Consider the following 19,803-nt stretch of genomic DNA (forward strand, 5'->3'; position numbering starts at 1 on the left):
AAGAACTTACTATATGACAGGTACTGTGGTAAACATCAGGGACAAAAACATAAGGAAGCAAGTTAATCCCTGCCTTCAAAGAGATTACATTCTCATGGGGAAGGCAACACAAACAGGAACTAGTAAGAGGGGGGAGTTAAGGGAAATAGGCAGGGGTGCAGAGACCTGATAGTTTAATTTTAATTTTTTTGTTTTTTTCTTTATTAAAGCTTTTTGTTTTTCAAAACGTATGCGTGGACAATTATTTGACATTAGCCCTTGCAAAAACCCTGTGTTCCAATTTTCTCCCCTTTCCCCACCTCCTCCCCTAGATGGCAAATAGTCCAATATATGTTAAACATGGTAGAAATATACGTTAAATCCAACATATGCATTTTACATATTTATACAATTATTTTGCCTCACAAGAAAAATCAAATCAGGTAGTTTAATTTTTAAAAGTGATCATTTACAACTCTTAAATCAGCAAGTGCTACAAATCAAAACTCAATTTATTGTTTTGTTCATTATCCAGATTTAAGAAAGTGATGGAAGAAATGTGAACAATGCAGAATAAACCTACAAGTGTGACCTGCATATATTTCTTTTCCCTTGGAAAGCTGGTTATTAAACATTCACCAGCATCAGAACCTGTGTAAAGGCAATGTAACAGGAGAAAATGAAGATTCTGTAGAGCATCTAGCCCTGAAGGAAGAGAAGAGTGGCAGAGGTCCTTCATAAAATGGCAGCCTTAGGGAAGGAGTCACCAGTGAAGAGGATGAAGGTTTCTCAGACTGGAGTTCTGTCCAATTTTGATAATATTATAGGAAGAATACATTGGAGTGTATCCATAAGAGAGGATGGCAAGAGGGTTGGAGACTGTGCAATAGGAGGTTTGTTGAAGGCCAAAAGGGACCCTGCCTTCCCATGTTCCAATATTGAAAAGTCTCTATCAGAGGGATGTAATTAATCATTTTATTCAAGTATCTGAAGGATTGTGGATTATGGATTATTAGCCTTGTTCTGCTTGGTCTCAAGAGGCCCAGCCAGGAGGAATGAATCAAAGCTGAGAAAATAAGAAAAGTCCTTCTTAAGAATGGACCGTGTTTCCTCAAGAGGTCACAGGATCCCTCTACTCATGGCCTTCAAATGGCCACTTTTCTAACATGTGTTGGAGGGAGTCTTGGTCAGGGACAGAATGCCCCAGCTAATCTCTGCCAACAGTCCCTTTCAGTTCTGAGATTTCATAATGTCTTCCTTCTTTCACCTCATCACTGTTTGAACAAGGTCAAGCCACTCATCACTTATACAGGCTGCCTTTTCTAAGACAAATATCCCAACTTCCACTTCAACTGAAATATTGGGTCCTCACATATGCAAAAATGTTTGTGGCAGCCCTTTTTGCAGTGGCAAGGAACTGGAAACTGAGTGGATGCCCATCAATTGAAGAATGGCTGAATAAGTTATGGTATAGGAATGCTATGGAATATTATTGTTCTGTAAGAAATGACCAGCAGGATGATTTCAGAAAGGCCTGGAGAGACTTACAGGAACTGATGCTGAGTGAAATGAGCAGAATCCGGAGATCATTGTACATGCCAACAACAAGATTATACGATGAGCAGTTCTGACAATGAGATGAACCAAATCAGCTCCAGTGATCTTGTGATGGAGAGAGCCATCTACAACCCAGAGAGAGATCTCTGGGAACTGAGTATGGTTCACAACATAGCATTCTTACTCTTTTTGTTGTGGTTTGCTTGCATTTTATTTTCTTTCTCATTTTTTCCTTGTTTGATTTGATTTTTCTTGTGCAGCAAGATAATTGTGTAAGTATGTATGCATATATTGGATTTAGTACCTGTTCTATTATGTCATGTTTAACATATATTGGATTACTTGCCATCTAGGGGAAGGAGTGGGGAAGAGGAGGGAAAATTGGAACACAAGGTTTTGCAAGGGTTGATGTTGAAAAATTACCCATGCATATTTTTAAAATAAAAAGATTTAATAAATTTTTTAAAAAAAATGTTGGGTTCCCAGAGCATAACTACTATCTTTCATCATGATTAATCCATGACAATTCTTGAGAGTTGTCTTTAATTGTTGTGCTATATAGTTTATGAGCCCCCACCAGTGTAGGTCCTGCCATGATTATCAATTGATAGCATTTAGTTAGCCAGACTCAGGCTTTAGAAAGGAATATTTACTAGGGTGGGTAGCTAAGTGGTACAGTGGATAGAATGCCAGGCTTAGAGTCAGGAGATTCACCTTCCCAAGTTTAAATCTGACTTCAGACACTCATTAATTGTGTACCTCTGGGCACGGCACTTCACCTTGTTTACCTCAGTGTCCTCATCTATAAAATGAGTTGCAGAAGGAATTGGCAAACCACACTACTACGGGATCATGAAGAATCAGACACAATTGAAAAATGACTTAACAACAACAAATTTACTAAGGTGATATAACAAAAAGAGTTAGTACAAAATATTCCTCTTACAGATATTCTCCCACAAGTACAAATCGAGTCCAGGGGAAGGTAGGCTCCAACTTAGAGAGCCCATGTGGCCAAGGGATGCTCATGGAAGTCCTTTTGCTGGAATCCTCAAGATGTCTCTCCTCCAGAGTCCAGCTGCAAGACAAGAGTCAAAGCCATCAGTTATTAGAATGCCAATGGGAAGATGTTGTTGTTCTTATTGTTGCCCATCCTTTTCAAAGAGAACCAAAGTAACATCACTTTGTTAGAATCAAGTTATAGTTTCTCGGAATGTGGCTGATCAGACCAATATGAGCTTGGGATGGTTTGCCACAGGTCAAACACAGATAGTTCATAGCAACATTTGTGGTAGGTTCACTAATTTTGCATATTTTGGGGCTAATTCAATTCTGCTTTGCTAAAGATAGAGTTCTCTAGATCTCTGAAGTTCACCTCTCATCAAGGTGTATGGGTAGGAAGGGAAATTGAGACCCAAAGCTCTGCTCTTTCACCTCAATCTATTCTTTCTCCAGAGTCTAACTGGGATGTTCTCTATTCTCTGCTTACTCAGATCTTTTGAGTTCTGAACTAGCTTTCTGGCCCACAGAGGGTGAACAAGTTTTCTTAGCCAATCTAAACACTCTTTCTATACAAACACTATTCCCGTCAATAAAGGGCTTTCTCCAACCTTGTCTAAAGCCAATGATTGCTTGAGATATTGTCATGTAAAAGTACCAAACATAGCCTTTGGTCACTTACATTAGGTAGGTTGGGATGACTTGATTGATCGACTCCATTATTCCTTACATTTACATATACAAAAATGTAAAAACAAAATAAATACAGTAAATCTCAGGGGAAGGACAGGAGCAATGTGAGGTGGGGAATAATAGATCTCTTGTGCTGTTAGAACTTAATTTTGACTGGGAAATGAATGTAAACTGTTTGCATTTTTGTTTTTCTTCCCGAGTTATTTCTACCTTCTGTATCTAGGATATACTATGACATATTTAACATGTATAGGACTGCTTGCCATCTGGGGGAGGGAGTGAAGGGAGGGAGGAGAAAAATCGGAACAGAAGTGAGTGCAAGGGATAATGTTGTAAAAAATTAGCCAGGCATGGGTTCTGTCAATAAAAAGTTATTAAAAAAAAAGAACTTAATGTTGATAACATTTTCACTCTTTTTGTTGTTTGTTTATATTGTTTTCTTATTCATTTTCTTTCCTTTTTGATCTGATCTTTCTTGTGCAGCAAGATAATTGTACAAATATGTTTACATATATTGGATTTAACATATATTTTAACATGTATAACATATATTGAATTACTTGCCATTTAGGAGAGGGGGTGGGGAGAAGGAGGGGAAAATTTGGAACACAAGGCTAAGCAAGGATCAATATTGAAAAATTGTCCATGTATATGTTTTGAAAATAAAAAGCTTTGGAGGCAGTTAGATAGTGCAGTGGATAAGTCAGGAGGACCTGAGTTGAAATCTGGTCTCAGACACTTAATACTTCCTGGCTGTGTGACTTTGGGCAAGTCAATTAATCCCAATTGCTTCAGAAAACAAAACAAAACCTTTAATAATAAAAAAAAGAAAAAAAAAACTTAATGTCGAACAAAACTAGGGATAATAAGACGCAGAGGAAAGGAGGAAGTACATGGCAAGTATGGGAGACAGCTCTGTAAAGGCATTAAAACAATGGTGGAATGGTTTATATGGAAAACAGCAAGAAGGACATTTTGGTTGGAATCGAGATTATGTAAAAGGAGAATAATATTCAGCAGAGCTGGAAAGCTAAACCAGAGCCAAATTTAAAGATAGTCGAGGGTTTGGTGCCTCTAGATGGTGCCATAGTGAATAGAGCAGTGGACTTGGAGTTAGGAACACTTATCTTCCTGAGTTCAATTCTGACCTCAGAAATTTACTAGCTATATGACCCTGGGCAAGCCATTTAACTCTATTTGCCTCAGTTTTTTCATCTGTAAAATGAACTGGTGAAGGAAATGGTACACCACTCCAGGATCTCTGCTAAGAAAACCCCAAAGAGTTTGTTTGAATAATATTTGAATAATGAATATCACTGAAAAACAACTGAACAGCAACAATTGAGGCTTCAAGTATATGTGGTCAAGGGAATGGAAATGCTAATGGCAGAAACAGAAAAGGAGGAAGATGAGTTAATTTCTGAGGTAAGGATGTTGAGGATTTTTTGGGGGGGAAAATGTCATTGAATCCAGGGTTGGTAGGTTAAGCTTTTTAAACTTTAAATTTTCAAATTTAAAAAATTAATTTTTAAGCCAGTTAATTCAAAAATCCCTTTCCAATTCGATTCAATTGAGGGATTTGTTCATGTTCCATAAAGGGATTCGTGTAGTGATATTTTTATACATTGTTTAATTCCTAACCAACATACTAAAGCCATATTACCTCTCTTATATGGTCTTAGATTTCTGTATACCAGCCTGCAGGGACTGAGTGTGGGAGTGAGGAAACCAATCTATGGAAGACCAACTAATGTCCCAAAGCTCAGCTTTTCTCTTCTCTGTCACAAATTCTAGGAGGGTGTGATCACTTCTCCCTAAACTTCCTGTCATTTTTGCCCTAGTGAACAGTCTTTCCTCTTAGAATTAAACAGATCTGGTTCCTAGATGATATCAAGATCTTCCCCCCCCCTCAAAATATGAACTCAATGAACCCCAAATAAAGTGAGTTTTCTCATACTTATTGAAGATATTGGTACTTGGAATCAAAGTTCTCCATTATATAGAGAGAACTTCCTTTTCTCTTTAAGTAGGTCACAGATTCTACAGGTAATTTTCTAAGCTGTCCTACTAGTCTGTGATCCTTTCTAGATTTCCTTCTGTATTCTTCTCATTTTCTTTTTTTTAGAGGGGAACCTATTCATACCCCCTTCTCACCTTAACAGACTGCATACCTTCCCATGGCCTCTTTTATCCATCCTGTTTCTTTTGGTTAAATTATACCCAGACAGAATCATAATCTAGTCATGGTTCTCCCTAATCCATCCATCTCAGTGATATCTGTGAGGTCACAGTTATGTCCTCTCTAGCTCATCTGACCAATTCTTTGGTTTTCTTATATAGAAGTGGGAAACCACACAACTGAATTATTTCTTGGATTTTATATTCTATGACCTTTTGGTATTTCAAATGCTCCTTAGCCAGAGTCCTGAGGCAGAGAGATGAACCAAGAAGCTGGCTCCACAGTTAAATCCCATGAAACCTGATGGTCTAAGCAGGATGAATACAGAGAAGCTTGGAGAGACATGAACTGATGCTAAGTGAAATGAGCAGAACCAGGGAATCATTATACACTTCAACAACAGTACTATACGATGATCAGTTCTGATGGTGTGGCTCTCTTCAACAATGAGAGGATCCAAATCAGTTCCAACTAGTCAGTAATGAACAGAACCAGCTACACCCAGAGAAAGAACACTGGGAAATGAGTGTGGACCACAGCATTTCCACTCTTTCTGTTATTGTTTGCTTGCATTTTTGTTTTTCTTCCCAGGTTATTTTTACCTTCTTTCTAAATCTGATTTTTCTTGTGTAGCAAGACAACTGTGTGTGTATGTATATATATATATATATATATATATATATATATATATTGTATTTAACATATACTTTAACATATTCAACATATATGGGACTACCTGCCATCTAGGAGAGGCAGTTGGGGGAAGGAGGGGAAAAGTTGGAACAGAAGTTTTTGCAAGGGTCAATGTTGAAAAATTACCCATACATATGTTTTGCCAATAAAAAGATAAAATTAAAAAATAATTAAAAAAAGAAACCTGATGATCTAGAGGTGGAAGGAAACTTAGAGACCATTTAATCCAACCTCCTTATTTCAAATTAAGCCTCTAAGAGGGAAGAGGATCCTTCCAAACAGAATTTTTCAAAGACCACAGAGTTAGATGGGAGTAGAATCATATTTTCCCCACAAAACGTTCCAAATAAATCATAGATGCAATCACCCTTTCCCCCTAAAGTCACTTCTAGTTCTTTATTCTATGACCTGTTTCACCTATGAAAAACTGGTGGGGAGTGAGGGTGGTGAATGCTGAGTAACTTGGACACAATGAGAAGCATCCTTAAATTCAATAGGGGACTATAATCACTGCTCTCCATCTCCCTCTGATCCATTGACAGCTTTGATGCCCTAGAGATATTGGCAATGGCTCACCTTTGCAAAAAGCTTTAAGGACAAAGGATTTTTGCTATATGATTCCATTAAAAAGATCCACCTCCTTCCAATACACCAAAGCCAAGATCAACCTTCACTCATGCTAGTTAAATGTTGCATTTCCCCAGAGCCTTCAGAGTTGCTAAGTAACTGATCTCCAGGGATGCAAGGAAGATTGGATCTTTCCTCTTGTTGACTGAGAGATCCCAGGGGTCAGGGCAGCTCCTTCCTGGACCTGAAAAACAGGTCAAGTCAATTCATTAAGCAAACTCTCCATTTGTGAGCTAATAGGAGAAATAATATTCTTACATTAAAAATTTTTTTTGGTTTGTGGAATAAAACAAGTATTTACATAATAATACAATAAAAAGGATGATTGCAAATGAAACTACAAATCTACTATGTACATCTTGCTATTCCTTTCAAATAGCCAACAAAATTATCATGTAAACTTCTTTTTTCCTTCCCTCTTTTTTACCCTCCCACCCTGTTCTAGAGATTTGTGTCTATCCTTAGACACAAATAGGTATATATAATATGTGTGTGTATGCATGCATGCATGTGTGTGGGTAAAATTATCTTGTATGTATTTCTATTTATTGGTTCTTTCTCTGGGTGCAGATAGCATCTTTCTTCATATAAAAAATAATGTGTAATAGGTGAGGTACACAAAACACATAGTGAATTATGATAATATACTAGTGTTTGATAAATGCAAAGATCCAGCTTTTGGGACAAGAATTCATTATTTTACAAAAATTCCTGGGAAAACTGGAAAGCAGTTTGGGAAAAAAATTAGATATACACCAACATTTTCATTCTATATGCCAAGGTCAAAATGGGTACATGGTTAGATGTAAAGGGCAGGAACTTTGGAGAAATATACTTAAGGCTCAGTATGATTGATTTAAATAAGTCGTTAACTCAGTGGAATTGATAAGGCAATGGTTATCTAGTTTAGCATGTGAGTTCTCTAGTTCAGTATGATTGATTTAATCTTACAATAAATAATGGTTCCTACTCAGTATACTGTAATGATATAATTGAAATAGAGCATATAAAATGGGGACAAACTCAGCCAGAGGCAGACTCTGAGAGGACAGAGGACTGGAGCCTGGAGCTCAAGCTCCCTGACTGAGACAGACTTCAAGACAGAGACCATTGTGGTAACTCTCTTGCTTTCTCCACTGAGAACAAGGCTTGTCGGAAGGCCTTCCAGAAAGCCAGCCAGGCCCCAAGTGAAGGAGACAGACTGTGAAGGAGATAATAAAGAATTTGGACTTTATCCCTGGCTATTCTCATGGCGATTACTCTGCTGAAACAAAGGCTGGTCCCAAGACCTCCAGAAAGCAAACCAGAACATTACATTTTAGTGCCCAAACATGGACTAAGGACCTATATCCGTTACGCGGAAATAGGGTGAGTACAAAAATAGACAAGCAGGAAACTTTGTTAAGGGGTAAACTAGTGTTTCAGCTGAAATGGGACAAATGTTTAGAAAATAGCCTTTTTCACTGCAAGGAAAGTGTGTAGACAGCATAGTTAGACTAATAAAAAACAATGTTTGATTGTAACTTGGGAGCAAATCATTGGACTTTTAGAAACATTAGAGTGCATCTCCCCTTGGTTCTCTAAGGAAGAAGAATTAGAGCCAGACTAGTGGAAACGAGTAGGAGAGCAATTAATTGAACATTACAATGATAATGGTCCTGATTCAATTCCTAAAGAAACATTCTGTATATATAACTTAATACAATTGGCTTTAAGGAATTACATAAGTATCAGAATTAGAAAAAAGAAGAAAGAGCAGGAGTGGGGTACTGATAAAACAATTGAAAAACATGAAGAATTAGACAAGAAAGGAGTTAAGTATAGTGCTGATGAAATTAAGGAATGTGGTGCTTCACAGCAGGAGCCATTAGGGCATTCCCCATTCCCTGACCTACTCCCCTCAATTAAGTCTTCATGGGTGGAGGAAGAAGGGGGAAGGGGAGAGGCAGTGATACTATCAGCACCATCCATGCAGGAGCTTTGTTCACCCCCTATAACAAAAGATACCAGTTAAAGCTAAAAAAGGACAGGCTATATCTGATTTAAGAATAGAAGCATACCCTGTTATTCAAGAGTTTGACTCTTCAGGTCAAGAAAGGAGAAGATTCCTTTTGATCTGGAAATTATCCAAGATCTGAAAAAGGGTTGCACTCTTTATGGGGCTACATTGTCTTATGTTAAAATGGTATTGGAGAATTTGGCTTACAAAATCTTAACTCCTAGTGATTGGAAATCCATAGCAAGGACATGTTTAGAACCTGGACAAAACTTGTGGCTTTTGGAGTGTAGTGAACTATCTAGGACACAAGCACAATGAAACAGGCAAACTGGAGTTAATATACAAATCACCTTTGACCAACTAGCAGGTAAAGGTCAGTATGCAGATGCTTCAGCACAGATTAATTGCCCTTTGATAGCATATGAGCAAATTGCTGCTGCTGCTGCTATCAAAGCATGGGGCAGCCTCCCAGGAAAGCAAGATAGAGGGAAAGCCTTCCTGAAAATAGAGCAAGATCCAAATGAACTCTTTGCTGATTTCATGGGACATTTGCAAACCTCTGTCACAAGAACTATTGGTGAAAATGCAGCAACAGGAATAATGATAAAACAACTTGCTAGAGAAAATGCTAATGGGGTTTGTAGAAGAATTATACTAGGACTACACAAAGATACTCCTTTAGAGGAGATCAGAAGATGCTGTGACACAGTGGGCACAAATACCTTTTATACCCAGGCTATGATGCAGAACATGGGAAGACGGGGTCCCTAAACATCAAGGGACTTCCAGAGAAACTTGTCAATGCTTTCAATGTGGTAAAGTAGGGCATTTCAATGTTGGCATAGAGACAGAGTGAGAAGACAGGGTGAGAGAACAACACCCAAAACTCCATGTCCAAAATGCAATAGAGGTTTCCACTGGGCCTCAGAATGTAGCTTGACTCAATGAAATGAGAGGTGAGGCCCAGCATCTCCTGTTGTTGTGGCAAAGAATTGAAAAGAATGGCTGAACGAGTTGTGATAGATGATTGTGCTATAAGAAATGATAAGAAGGTTAGTTTCAGAAAAACCTGGGAAGACATAAATGGATGCAGAAGGAAGTAAACAGAACCAGGAGAACATTGTACACGGTAACAACAAAATTGTGCAACAATCATTTATAAATGGCTTAGGTATTCTTAGCAATACAATGACCCAAGACAATTCCAAAAGACTCCTGATAAAAAATAAAGCTATCCACTTTCAGAAAAAGAACTAATGAATTCTGAGACCAAATTGAAATATAACTTTGAAATTTTATTTTTCTTACTTTTTTGCAACATGGCTAAAATGGAAATGTTTTGTGTGATTTTGCATGTATAATGGACATAATACCTTGCCTCTTAATAGCTATGTGGGAGGAAGAGAATTTGCAACTCAAAATTAAAAAAACAAGAATAAAATAAATAAATACAGACAAATGATGTCATACAGAATATTTCTTATGATTGATTGGCTGAATTAGAGCAACCAATGGGTCTGTGTATAAAATAGCAAGTCAGTTTGACATCCTGAGGTTAATAAATACATGTTTTTTTCTAAATCTCCAAGTGGTTATCTAATTTTTTCTTGAAGACTTTTATTAAGAGGGAAACATTACCTTTCAGGAAGCTTTGCCCGCTTGGGACAGCTCTCTTTGTTAGAAAGTTTTTCCTTACATCCAACGTTTCATCAAATTCCATCAAGTCCCTGAAAAGGAATTGCTTAAGAAGAAAAAAGATTCATGTTGTATCAGCTTTTAAACTATTAGCTCCTTGAGGACAGGGACTCTCTCTTTACCTTTTTTTGTGTGCTTAGCATGGTGCCTGGCACATAATAGGTATTCAATAAATGCTTGTGGATTGACTGACTCCCTAGGAGTACAAAAAACTCCTGGAGAAAATGCTTAGTCTGGAGAAAGGAAGACTTAAGGAGGATGACTGAATTGATGTAAAAGAACTCTTGGTAAGGAAACACCCTCTTCTGATTCAAATTTTTTTGCCATCTCTAATCTGCAAGAGTTATCAGGGGGCATTGAGAGTGGCCATGATTTTCCCAGGATCCCGCAGCCAGGATGGTCACAGATGGGACTTGAAACAAGATGGAGACCATAACATCAATCTTAAAATATGGCTGTTATGTGGAAGAGGGTTGGAACTTGTTTTACTTGTCTCCTAGAAGTCTAAAAGAAGTAAATTTACTTTGAATTTAAGAAAAAATTTTCTAACAATGAGAACTGGTCCCCATGAGGCATGAGATGCACCTTAGAATAGTTCCTTCCCCACCCCCCCTTTTCTGAAAAGTTTATTAACCAGGTAGGGGAATGTCAAAGATCTAGTTTGCCTAAATTTTAGCAAAATATTTGATCACCTCTCACAAGCTATCCTTGTGGAAGTCAAAGATAGAAAGATCCTATATATGTGAAAATAGTTATTGTAGTACATTTGGGATGGTTAGCAAAATACCAGAAAATTAGTGGGTGTCTGTTGTTGCAGAAAGACAAGCATAGTACTATACAAGCTGTGAATCACTTCAATAATCCCCCAAACCAATTTTTTCCAATTACACAGAGTATGGACTTCAACCAAGGTCTTCTGAATTTAATGCCCTTCCTAATATACTATAGTGCCTGATCTGATTGGTTTTAAGTACAAGTGTATTCAGGCAAAACCTAGCACTGATAATAGTTCTCCCCATAATGTTTCAATTCAAAGTCATGACCTTGTATTTTGAATTTGCATTATTAGATAGCCATCTTCTTAAAAGCAGTTGCTTCTTAATAAAAGTCTTCAAGCTAAAACTGGATGGGGCAGCTAGGGGTGCATTAGTGAATAGAGAGCAGAATTTGGAATCAGGAAGACACTCATCTTCTTGAGTTCAAATATGGTCTCAGACACTTGTTAGCTTTGCGACCCTGGGTAAGTCACTGAACCCTGTTTGTCTCAGTTTCCTCATCTGTAAAGTGAGCTGGAGAAGGAAATGACTAACTGCTTCAGTATCTTTGCCAAGAAAACCCCCAATGGGGTCACAAAAAGTCAGACACAATTGAATGATGATACCAACCAAAAAAAAAACCCTAGATGACCCCTTGTGGGGATAAGAGAGAGAGGATTCTCAGTTACCCACACCAGCCAGTCAATCTGCAATTATTAAGCACCTTTTGTATGCTAGGTACTGTGTTAAGTGCTGGACATACTAATTAAGGTGAAAACAGTCCCTGTTTTTAAGGAGCCCAGTCTACTAGAGGAGACAACATAAAGACATAAACAAGTTACATGCAAAATACATTTTAGAAGAGAGGCACTAAGATTGAGGACTAGGAAAGGCTTATTGCAGAAGTGTGACATTAGGAAGTCAGGGATGTTAGGAGACAGTAAAGAGGCAGGAGAGCCAGGTGTGGGGGACAATGGTCCAGGGATGAGGTGATGAAGTCTACAATAGGGAGTGATGGCATCAGAGGAGAAAAGGGGGCATATAGGGGAGATGTTATGAAAGTAGAAATGACAGGACTTGGCAACCGGTTGGATATGGGGGAAGAGAGAAAGGAGAGCAAGGAAACACCTAGATGTGAGCTTGGGTGACTGGGAGTTTGGTAGTACCATTGGCAGTAAAGAGAAAAGTAGGAAAAGGAGAGGGTCTGGGGAAAGGGGAAGTGAGTTCAATTTTGGAAATGTTGAGTTTAAGATATCTATGGACATCCAGTTTAAGATGTTTAAAAAATAGATGGAGATATGAATTGAAGATTAGGAGAGAGGTTAGGACTGGACAAGAAGATATGGAAGACATTCACAATGAGATGATAACTGAATGATGATATTGGGAGAAGAGATAAAAGCCCAGGGCAGTGCTTTGGGGGACCTTACCATCACCACTAGCAAATGAGATATGGATCCAGCAAGAGATAGAGATGGTCCCTGAAGACCCTTCCTACCCTCCACATCTTCCCCACCATCCTTCTGTGGCTCCTTCTAACTTACCCCATACATCTAATCAATTATTAAATCATGTAGTTTTTCTTCACACCACCCCTCAGAGATTTATCTACATTCCCACAGCTACTCCCCTAGTCCCCTAGACTTCTTTTTTTTTAAATTTGTAACAATAGTGAATTTTATACATCTAGTATTCTTTTTTTATTATAGCTTTTTATTTACAAGATAAGTAAATCCCCTAGACTTCTAACTGGCATCCCTGCCTCTTGTCTCTCTCATGTCTCCAATCCAAGCAACTGGTAGTGCTTTAGGAAATAACTGATCAGTTCTCTCCTCAGTAAACTCCAGTAGATTCCGCCTGCTTCTAGGATCAAAATTGAACTTCTCTGTTTGGCATTTAATGCTTTTCATAATTCCGACTCCTTCCTGGATTTTCCTTTTCACATATTATCTAGATTGATAATCTAGATACACTAGACCATTCAAAGTACAGCACTTAATGCAATTCCTGGCACACAGTAGGCATTTAATAAATGTTTATTGATTGCTTGAGTTCCTCAAGCACATCACTCTACTTCCTGCCTTCATGTTTTTACCTTGGCTGTGACTCATTCTTGTTATGTCTTCTCTTCACCTCTGCCTCTTATCTTCCCTAGCTTCCTTTAGACAACAGGAAATCAGAAGTGGTAGTGAAAGAGAAAGTAATCTGTACAAAAGCTACAAAGTCTAGTCAAAGGAAAAAGTCCAGAAGTCAATGCAACCATCTCTGGGTAAGGTGGAAAGGTGTGTTTATTCCTAAATCCCCACCTCCCCCATCCCATGCTGAATATTCATATCTTCAAATGAAAGAAAGTGCTTGGAAACTCATCAATTGTCTTTATATTCCAAGTGCCCCACACATTGATATAATATATATGTACATATGTTAGTGTGTATGTACACACACATATATATATACATATGTATAGGAATATATGTATAAATGCACATATTTGTGTACATATATACATATATATATTAATCAATTAAAAGTTGAATTCAGTGGAAAATGAGACCACACTCTCTCAAATTAAACAGGAGAATTTGTCTTTATTTTCTTTCTAGATTGAACTCTGGGGTCATGCCCTCACTAAAGTCATCCATATTTCTCCCCATTCCCCTTGCTGTTGTTCAGTCGTGAATGATTCTTCCTGACCCCACTTGGGTTTTTTTTTGGGGGGGGGGAGATACTAGCAATGGTTTGCCATTTTCTTTTCTAGCTCATTTTAGAGATAAGGAAACGGAGGCAACCAGATTTAAAGGACTTGTCCAGGGTTATATAATTATTAAGTGTCTGAGGTCACATTTGAATTCAGGTCTTCCTGACTTCCAGCAGGAGCTCTATCCATGGTGCCATCTAACCATCCTTTGCTCTAATTCGTTTTTTCCTTCTGTTTTTTCTTATCTTATTTTTACTTACTTATACAGCTTAACTGCCTACACCCTCACCCCCAATAGAATGTAAACTCCCTGAATATTGTGGTATGGGAGTCTCCTGCCAGTGGCTGCTGGAGGTCTAACTCAGACCTGTAGAATGGACCTCTTCATGTGAGTGGATGATGATGATACAAGGAGACTGAGAGACAGTTCTCTGACCTCTCTCCTCTTCCCTCCTGCCTCCAATCCATCTCATTCCCAATCCACATAGAACATCTGTGAAGGCTGCTTTGCAACTCCTTCAAGTGTTATGATTCACAGCTGTGGATGCTCCTGGAGAATTGACCAGCCCTTTCACCTAGGCATGATCCTTAACACCTGAAGGTGGAGACTGGGTTTTTGTCTTTGTATCTCTTATAATTAGGGATAGAGAGGAAAACAGAACCTCTGATTTCCTTAATATAAAGAATTTTTATCTTCTCCTCTCTATTATTATTATTATTACTGTGAGGGTACCACTATCCTCCCAAAACCTCAGGCTTACCGCTTAGATCCCCTTTGTGGCTCTTTACTATCTCTCACCCTCCCTTATATCCAATCTGCTGCCAAGGCTTGTCCTTTTGTTATCCCCCGAATTGCTATGCCCTGAATAAAATTATTATGGTCATCCCCACCTTCCTTGCTATTAGGACTGGGAGAATTGAGTCAGGATAAACTTAGAAGCTCTGGTCACTTTACATACCATTGTATTATAAAAACTCCAGGTGCCTTATCTCAATCCTTGCTGGGATAATTCCCCCTCCTTTTGAGTATTGCCCCTCGCCTCTCTTTCTCCTCTCCTCCACTTTCTTATCTTGACCCTTATGTCCTGTCAGGACTAAGTTATGATTCTTTCCTGGAATTATGGCTTGTCTGCTCATCCAGTGTCCTCGCCTCCCTTATCTGCCTTTGTTTCCCCTATAAGATTGTATACTCAGGTTATGTATTCTTTTTGCAAATTCTAGTTAGCTATAAAAGTTCCCTGCCTCAGTTCCTCAGTACTGATTTTTTTTTTTGAACATGAGTTCTGTTCAGTTAGCTAGTCTGAACTCTCCACATTAAAAGATTTTAAACCAAGCTCTGTTTTGTCTCAGTTTCCCTGGCATTACACTTTGTATCTTCAGAACATCTCTCAGGCAGATTCTTTATTATCTCACCCTGCCCCACTATTATAATAGGTGGACCTGCCTGCCACAAGTCTCTTCCCATTCCAATTCACTCTTCATTTGACCACTAAAGTGATTTTCCTAAAGTGCAAGACTGACTATATCACCACCACCTCACTGTGTTTAAACTCCAGTGGTTCCCTATTACAACCAGAATCAAATATAGAATCTTCTCCTTAATGTTCAAGCTCTTTATAATCTGTCTTCCTCTTCTTCACTTTTCTAGTCTTCTTATATCTTACTTCCCAATATCTGGTGACACTGGTCTCCTGACTGTTTCATAAACAAGACACTCTATCTCTCAACTACAGGCATTTTCTCTGTCTGTCCCCCTTCTTCATATCTCCCTTCTGCCTTCCTTCATGTCCTAAAAAAATCCCTCTTCTATAGGAAGCCTTTCCTAACCCCTTTTAATTATAGTGTCTTCTCTCAACTGATTATTTCCTATTTATCCTGTTTGTAATTTGTTTGTATGTATGTGTTTGCTTGTTGTTTCCCTCATTAAATTGTAAGCTCCTTGAGAGCAGACACTGCTTTTTGCCTCTTTTTGTATCTTCAACCTTGGAACAGCACCCACAATTTGAGCGATCATTTGTTAAAAACACGATAATTGACTTTTGATTGAGGAAACTCTGACCAATATAGGTCAACACTTTCTCTGTGGAGGGAAGATTCTGATCCTATCATCAGAGAGGGACCGTTTATTTATATTTTCCCCTTAGAGTACTTTTTTTAAAAATAGCTTTTTATTTACAAGTTATATGCATGGATAATTTTTCAGCATTGACAACTGCAAATCCTTTCGTTCCAACTTTTTCCCTCCTTTCCCCCACCCCTTCCCCTAGATGACATGTTGGCCAATACATGTTAAATATGTTAAAGTATAAATTAAATACAATATATGTATACATGTCCTAATAGCTAATTTGCTGTATAAAAAGAGTCAGACTTTGAAATAGTGTACAATTAGCCTGTAAAGGAAAGCAAAAATGCAGACAGACAAAAATAGAGGGATTGGGAATTCTATGTAATGGTTCTTAGTCATCTTTCAGAGTTCTTTCCCTGGGTGTAGCTGGTTCAGTTCATTACTGCTCTATTGGAACTGATTTGGTTCATCTTCACATCCATCAGAATTGATTATCATATAGTATTTTTGTTGAAATATATAATGATCTTCTGGTTCCCCTTAGAGTTCTAGGGATACTTTTAAATTTTTTCTCCTCTAATACCATCACCTTGAATCCCCATTCTTATATAATCACTATGAGGGAAATGGGAGACCACACTGACTCCATCTTGTGACTCAGTTCTGAAACTAGCTCAGTTCCCTTTCTAGTCAATTATGGGTCTAGTCCAATTTTTGTCTTGTGAGAAAATTTTATTCAGTTATGGGATTGTGAGAAAATTTTATTGCTTTGTTCTGAATCTAGCCCTGTATGGTTGGAAATTGGATCATCTCTACTCTTGTTTAGAGACCCCCAAACTAATGATCTATGTTACTTTAACCAGAAACCCAGTAAGATCCTAAGACTGTTGGAGTTTTCTTACAATTATACAGCTCAAGCAATGCATTTATTATCTGAAAAGTGGCCCCGAAATGGTCATTCAGTTACTGTTTCCTTATTCCTTTGATTGAATACAGACAATTATGGGAATTTTTTTTTCTGATTTCAGGCAATTATACCCTGTTTACTCTCTTACTCCCAACTCAGAGAGCTGCTAATATTTCTTCCAATTAGAAAATGGATTACATAATTTTTCTAATCGCATTTTAAAAATGCTTTAAAATCTGTCTCCTCTTATATTTGGCGTGCAGTGATAAGCTGAGGTCTGGTCTTGATTTGTAATGCAATGGGTATACATTGCTTAGTAAACTGATATTTTGGGAAGCTCTTTCTTTAGTTATTTACTCTTTCTCCATCACATTCATAATTAACATCTTCAATTCCACTGAACTAATTAACAGAGATTAGTTTTTATAAAGAGATATTATATATATGTATATACATACACATATATATGTAAAGAAAAAAGGTAATTATTCCCCCCAATATATGATGTCATACTTTAGCATTTTTGTCTTTAGGGATGGTGGGTTCAGATTTAAGTAGTTCCTATAAAGCATTGATCAGACCAAAGTCACTTCCATATTTGATATTCATGGCAAAAGGGTGCATCAAACGCCATTTCTACTACTGTTGAACTGGGTCTCAAAGGCAGTAGTCTTGGGGTCTTGATGCTGGATTGGCTGACTTCTAAACCATCTTGTACTCCAATTATAGACCTTCTGGTGTCTCAGCTCACAAGGCTGTAGCCCTCTTCAATCTCCTTCACCTAAGCCAAGAAAGAATAAATGATAAGCAGCAAATAGCAAGGACTATATTTCTGGAGCATTTGTGGGTCTCAGATAGGGAGGATCCAAGGATCCCTCCCTTGAACAATCAGACAAGAAGGAGGAAGACCAGGGGTACCAATTCCAGCTTCCTAACCAAATAACAAGCCTCTTCTTCATGAGACAGGAACCAGTTGTAGAGAAGGTTAGACCATACTTCAAACTTCTGTAGAGTCCTTCAATTATATGTGGACTCTTCTGATTCTTCTACATGAGAACTTGCGCCAGTCCTGTCTATTATGTCTGCAACAAATAGTCAGGGAGAGTTGTCTAGAATACTGAGGCATTCTGGAGCTCTCCAAGGTTACATGGTCAATATATGGTACAAATGGGACTTGAACTTAAGTCTTTTGAAGTCAGCTCTCTATTCATTACTTCACATTACCTCTTATATACACCAGCATGGAAATGCTCCAGCTTGGATACTTAATGGACAAATCATTTTGCCTCTCACCTGGCTCTTTCTTACTTTTCCAGTCTTCTTACACTTACTCTATTGATGATAACAACACTTGACCTCCCAACTCTGACTTTTCATTACCTATCCCCCTGCCTGAAACATCCTCACTCCTCCACTCAGACTACTGACCTCTCTAGCTTCCTTTATGTCCCAACTAAAATCCTACCTTCTCCAATCCCTCTAAATTGCAGTGTCTTCCTTTTTTTGATTACTTCCTACTTATCCTATATATAGTTTGTTTGTCAGCAGCTAGGTAGTACAATGGATAGCACTCCAAGTCTGAATTTGGGAAAACTTGAGTTAAAATCTGGGCTCAAAAATACTGTGTGATTCTGAGCAGGTCACTTTATCTTGTATCTCATTTGTAAAATGAACTGGGAAAGAAAATGACAAACCACCATTATCTGATAAGAAAATCCCAAATGGGGTCATGAAGAGTTACACAGGACTGATCAACAACATGACTTGTTTGCACACACTTGTTTGCTGTCTCCTTATTAGATTTTAAGCTCCTTGAGAACAGGAGCTGTCTTTTACCCTTTTTTGTATCCAATACAAATACAAAAGGCACTGAATAAATGTTTATTGATTGATTGAGTTCCTCAAACACAGTAAGCTATATCCTGACTCCACCTCTTTGCCCTGGTTGTGCCTCATGCCTGTTATGCCCTCTCTCTCCACTTCTGCCTTTTAACCTCTCAGACTTCCTTCAAGGCTCAGCCTTCCACATTTTCTCCAGCCTTGCCCTCTGAGGTTACCTTCCATCTATCCTATATGTATCTTGTAGATGTCATTTCCCCTATTAGAATGTGAACTTCATAAGGCTAAGGACTATTTTTGCCTGGGCTCAAATCCCAGTTTTACTACTTATTAGGTAAAACCTCAGTTTCTTTATTTGTAAAATGAGAAGCTTGGATGAGATGACTTTGAGGTCCTATGCAACTCTAATCTATGACCCAGTTACTTGGACACTCCGAGATTTAACCCAGATTATTTTAGTTATATAACTTCTTGGTGATTTAGAAAACAGGAAATCAGATGTGTAACGAAACAGAAAGCAATCTGTTAGAAAAACTGCAAAGTTTAGTCAAAAGGGAAGGTCAGAAAGTCAAAGAAACCACTTTAGGGTAAAAACTGTGTTTCTTCACAAGCATTTAATAAGACTTGAATATTCAAATCTTCAAAATGAAAGAAGGTAGTTGGGAAACACATGAACTGTCTATATTCCCAATCCCAGCACAGTATTATATATGTCTTTCAATTAATTAAAAGTTGAATTCACTGGAAGATGAGACTATATTCCCTTCTAAAACAGGAGAATTTATTTTTATTCTTTTTCTAGGCTGAACTCTAGGGCATCTCCTTAGTAAAGTCATTCATGCTTCCCCCCAACCCTCTTGATCTTTTCCTCTTATTCTACCTATGTTCACTTTAAAGACCTAATTTCCCTCCCTTAGAGGCAGAAGTTGTCACAACTTTGTATCTCTTGCACTTAGGGATTGGGATGAGGACTAAACCTGTGATTTCCTTAGCATAAGGAGTATTTGGGTGATAATTCCTTAAACCACCCATTTTTATTGGTAAAGAGCTCCTGAACCTGTGATTTCCTTAGGATAAGGAATATTTGGGTGATAATTCCTTAAACCACCCATTTT

Source organism: Sarcophilus harrisii, chromosome 1 (assembly GCF_902635505.1).
Source record: "Sarcophilus harrisii chromosome 1, mSarHar1.11, whole genome shotgun sequence".
Classification (NCBI taxonomy): Eukaryota; Metazoa; Chordata; class Mammalia; order Dasyuromorphia; family Dasyuridae; genus Sarcophilus; species Sarcophilus harrisii.